Here is a 6,000-nt window from a genome sequence, read left to right on the forward strand (position 1 = left end):
AATCCCTGCGCCCCCCCCCCCCCACCATGCCCAGTTGAGCTACACGATCATCAGAGGCTTTTTTTTTACTTTTAAAAGCATTTTTTCTACAACCTCTTCTGACGAAAAAATGCTTCTAAAAGTAAAAAAAAAAAGCCTCTGATGATCGTGCGGCTCAGCTGGGATCGTCAGAGGCTTTTCAAAGCATTTTTTTCTGCAACCTCTTGGCCGAAGAGGTGGTAAAAAAAATGCTTTGAAAAGTCTCTGACGATCCCAGCTGAGTTGCCTGATCGGCAGAGGCTTTTCAAAGCATTAGAAAAAATGCTTTGAAAAGTTAAAAAAAAAAAAAGTTGGCCACGCCCACCCAGTCACATTACCTCACCACCACCGCCAAGCCACGCCCACAGAACCGGTAGTAACAAATTTTACATTTCACCCCTGCTCCAAGGTCCCTTCCAACTTTGTTACTGTTATTTCAGAGGTCACCCAACTGTTCAGCTCATCAGCCGCTTCATATTGTTCATCCAGGCACAAACATTTATTATATGAAAATAATTTAAGAAATACCCCTTTAACCAATAATACTACAAACAATAACCATAATGGCTAGTCTCATTGACCCTTTGAGGGTCGATATTGGCCACTTTGGGGACCCTGGTATAGACTTTTATGGCCCACTTTTTGGAACGAATGTCCGTCTGCAGAATTGCGTAAGAAGCCCAGACAAATTTATTATTTATTTATTTATTATTGCGATTTATATGCCGCCTTTCTCCCTAGGGACTCAAGGCGGCTTACAAAATGACAAATTGTTAATTCATCTGTAAATTCAGTGCTACTTTTTTACCACAAATAAACAGAACAGCTGTTGGCACATTGGTGGGTTTATGTGTTGATATTTCTAGTAGTCTCTGCAGGAAGCATGCTAAGAAAGCAGAATTCCTACACTCAATTAATCAAAATGCTGCATCCTAATAAAATGATATTTTCCCCTTATCAGGATATAGCATCTTGCTTAATGTCCCTTTTAATTCTGCTTATTAAAATAAAGGCAAAAGGTCTGTTGAATTGGCATGGACTAAGAAGTCCATTTTATAAATGTCTTCTCATTCCATCATATTAATCATATTCTCTTTTTATAGTACTGTTGTTCTGTCCCCTCCCACGAGTGGCCTTGCAGAAGCTCAAATAGCCCGGCAGTAACAAACGCAGGCTAGAGAGATTGAAGCTGGCCCTTTAATAAACAGTTCTCTTTCAAAAGTATATCAGTTCAGTAATTACCGGGCAATGTTCCAGAGGTCTTGGCAGACGGCCAGCAGGCTAAGGTACGAATGCAGACTCCTTTTCAAAACTCAAAACTAGCAGTTCTAAACTCCACTACATCCAAAACGCCAACAAATTGTTCACCACGCCTTTCCGGCCCAGCCACACCCCTTTTATACTTTGTAGGGTGTGGCCCTACGTCTTCTGACCACACCTCTTGGGACGTGGCAATAGCTGTTCTCTACGACGTCTCCTACGTCTCTCTCTTGCATCCAATAAGGGCTCCCTCTCATCGTTACCGGCCTCTGTTTCCTCCTCAATTTGGCTGGGGTCCAGAGGCACGTCAGCAACTGTAAGTTCTTGCTGACTCACTAGTGAAGACGGCCCCTCCGGCACATAGCTCGTGCCAGTTTCCTCCATATCATCCTCCGACTCAGCATGCGAAGATAAATCAGCCTTCGGGGCTGGACTCACAACAACTGTACTAAGTCATATAAAATGTACATACAATAGAGTGTGCTGTATAAATAATATTAACAATTACTTTAATTAGTGAAGATTGACTGTATTCCATCAGAACCTTAGTTGCCCAAGTACATTGTGTGCACAATTATTAGGCAAGTGGGTATTTTGACCATATCGTCATTTTTATGCATATTTTCTATCTCCAAGCTGTATACACTTGAATGCTTATTGGATATAAGCATATCAGGTTGAAGTGTATTTGTGTAATGAGGGAGGGTGTGGCCTAAGGAGATCAATACCTTATATCAAGGTGTGCATAATTATTAGGCAGTTTCTTTTCCTCAGGCAAAATGGGCCAAAAAAGAGATTTAACTGATTCTGAAAAGTCAAAAATTCCAAAAAGTCTATCAGAGGGATGCGGCACTCTTGAAATTGCTAAGATATTGGGACGTGATCACAGAACCATCAAACGTTTTGTTGCAAATAGGCAACAGGGTCACAAGAAATGTGTTGAGAAAAAAAAGACACACATTAACTGCCAAAGATGTGAGAAGAATCAAACGTGAAGCTACCAGGAACCCATTATCCTCCAGTGCTGTCATATTCCAGAACTGAAACATACCTGGAGTGCCCAGAAATACAAGGTGTTCAGTGCTCAGAGACATGGTCAAGCTAAGGAAGGTTGAAATCCAACCATCACTGAACAAGACACATAAGTTGAAATGGCAAGAAATATCTGAGTCAAGAAATATCTGAAGACAGATTTTTCAAAGGTGTTATGGACTGATGAGATGAGAGTGACTCTTGACAGACAAGATGGATGGACCCATGACTGGATCAGTAATGGCCACAGATCTCCACTTCAACTCAGATGCCAGCAAAGTGGAGGTGGGGTCCTGGTATGCATTAATATTATTAAAGATGAACTAGTGGTACCTTTTCGAGTTGAAGATGAACTCAAAATCAACCCCCAAACCACCTGCCAGTTTTTAGAAGTCACTTTCTTCAAGGAGTGGTACAGGAAAAAGTCAAGAAGACCATGATTTTTATGCAGGACAATCCTCCATTGCATGCATTGAAGTACTCCACTGCTTGGCTAGCCAGTAAAGGCCTTAAGGATGAAAGAATAATGATATGTCTCCCTTCTCACCTGACCTAAACCCTATTGAGAACTTGTGGGCCTTTCTTAAATGGGAGATTTATGGTGAAAGAAAACAGTACACCTCTCCGAATAGGTCTGCGAGGCTGTGGTTGCTGCTGCACAAACAGTTGATTGTCAACAGATCAAGAAACTGACAGCCTCTATGAATGGAAGGCTTGTGACTGTTATTGAAAAGAAGGGTGGCTTTATTGGTCACTGATTTTTTTTTTTAAAGTCAGAAATGTTTTTTTGTAAATTTTGAAATGTTTGTTTATAATTCTCACTTTAACAGATGAAAATAAATGAATGAGATGGGAAAACTTTCATTTTTCATTCAGCTGCATAATAATTCTGCACACTAATTCTGCACCCAATAATCGTGCACACACATATATTCTCCTAAGAAAGCCCAAACTTCACTTTTACTTTCTTAAATATTCAGGTTTGCAGTTTCTTAGCATTTTGGATTGACCAAGAGCTGTAGTTGTTCAATAATAAAAATTAATTCTCAAAAATACAACTTGCCTAATAATTGTGCACATGGTGTATTTGATTAACAGTGATATATTTGTATTGGTAATTATTTCCTGCTGATCAAGGTTGTGCGTCATACAGTCTAGCTTCACCTATCTGGAAAACCTTGATAGAAATAAACAAATGTACAAGGTTCAGTAGGTCTGACAGACTGCAGCATTAGCCAAATCCGTTTGCATGTAATACTATCCTTCTGAAAAGGTTGTCCAGATTGGTGTGGGTGGAACAACTTTGCAGTAAGTAATCATCTCCAGAATGATTTTGGTGGTTGCCCGTGATAGATGTTCCCCAGAATTTACCTGGAACAGCTGTATGAGACCCTACAGATATACAGGATAAAATCTCAGTATCATCAATATGCTAATAACACCCAGGACTTTTCAGTGATTCCAGGTGTGGCCATAAGATTGAGGAATCAATGCCTGGATAGGTGGTAATCTCTACTCAGTTTGATGCAGTTTGTAAGATGTGGCTGTTGGACATTACTGCTAAACCCAAACTCCTATTTTTCCTAATGTGCTGTGCCACATTAACTTACCTAGGCAAAGTAGGAGAGAAAACCCAGAACATGTCTTCAAGATCAGATTCCATGTGCACAAAGTAGACAGCCTTGACAAGATTGTGTTCTGGGTTTTTTGAACAGCCAGCTTGTCTATCCAGAGTGGGGAAAATGTGAATACAATTAGCTCTAACTACACTGAAAAGATTGGGACTTAAGCACGTAATGAATTTAATTTCTATTGAGTCCTTTTTAGCAGTCATATACATCATTATGATTTATGGATATTTAGTTCAATAAGAGCCTGAGCACAAAATTATTTTACATCGACCCATTTCTAAACAGAAGTAGGATTTAGGATTACAGGTGATGTCTTTTAAGAAGTAAGACTTTTAAAATTGCTTAATTATTTCTGCACAAAGTCCCAGGACGGCAAAATCATGAAACTCCGTATCACTTACTTTGGCCATGTTAGTCAGGGGAAGTCATTGGAGAAAGCAATTATGTTTGGAAGAGTTAGTGGTAAAGAAAAATCAGGCAACCAAAGAACATGATGGCTGGACACCATCAAAGCTGACACCAGTTAGAGCATATAAAAACTCAAAGAAGTAGTACAAGATTAGAAGACGTGGAGAGACCTGGCCCATAGAATTGCAAAAAGTTGGACTTGATTGAATGGATAACATCAGCAGCAGCAGCATGCATTCCTACTTTCATCATCCAGGAACATCAAACTATTTCATCTTCTGTCTTCAGTTCTCTGAGTAAAGCATTGAGAGAAATGGAATTATTCCTGTAAAGAATATAGCCTGAGTGACTCCATATTTACCCTTCATATAACCTGAGCTAACCCTAAGCTATTAAGCTAAGTAAGATATGTAGAAAAGGGAAATGTGTATGATGCCTGTTCTATGGAAATTAATGTGTTAATACATTCTGAGTTGGGAGTTGGGTCAGGCTGACCCAAGCTCAATTGGAAGGAAGGAAGATACCTCGTACCGTAGTGAAGGACAGTTAAGGACATATTGAAAGGGTATTTCTGGAGGGGAATTCCAAGCTGGAACAAATGTTGCAGAAAAAGCTAAAATGTTATGTAACATCTGAAAAACAATGACAAGTGGGGGCATTTTAATTGTTTTGCTGATTGCCTGAAAATGTATTTAAACCATGTATTTGGAGTGGCCAGATGTTCTCTCTCTTTCATGGGAGAACCCTTTTGCAAAAGCTTATGATACCTATAATATATGTCTATAATAAATCTGCTTTTTACTTGTTCATGGTCTCCATTTCACTTTTTATGAGGTTTGCTGTTTTTTTAAATCTCACAAGCATCCAGGACCAATCCTTCTATTATCAAAAAGTGCCATCTAAAGAGAATCTTTATACTGAAGATGATTTTCCTGACCGGCTTACATTCCAAAACCACTGCAAATCTCAACAGGTTTCAATATAATTTTTGTTAAACTCTATTGCTTATAGTGGATGCCTAAAGTTATCCTATCAAAGTGATTTCTATTTGAAATGTTAGTATTCTGTCACAACATTCTTTCTTATTGGTGTTGCGATCTGCTATGTTTTTAAAATTTCTGTTGAATACAGCTCTTTAAAAAGATGTGTTGGTATGTCCTAATCCTTAAATTACTTTCAGATTTGTAATTTTAAAAAAATAACATGATAATTTATTGTATGAATTGGGTTGTTGCCTTGATAACACTCCTGCTCTGGTTGCAGGATTGGGCTCATTAAAGGCCAACAAAATGAAGTCTGATCCAAAGTTTCAGTTAGTAGATGGTTTATCTGCCCAGAGATATAAGACCAGGATATTCTGGATGTAGTTGAAGTTCTCCCAAAGGATTAAATTCATAGTTTTGGAGTATTTCTAGATCCATTTTTGACATTATAGACAGTAGAAGCTCTTGTAGCATGAAATACCTTTCACTGGTTAGGGTTGGTTGTGCCAGTTATGGTCCTGCTCTCTCAGTGAGAAACTATGCCTTGGTAATTTCTGCAATGTGATTGTGACTTGGGGCTGGGCACGGAAACAACACAGCCAGAATGAAGACTTAACTCCCCTTTATTGTTCCAATTTCCCCCCAAAAGTCTCATTTGTTCACTGCAA

The sequence above is a fragment of the Pantherophis guttatus genome, chromosome 2 (assembly GCF_059756535.1).
Source record: "Pantherophis guttatus breed Tessera chromosome 2, ASM5975653v1, whole genome shotgun sequence".
Classification (NCBI taxonomy): Eukaryota; Metazoa; Chordata; class Lepidosauria; order Squamata; family Colubridae; genus Pantherophis; species Pantherophis guttatus.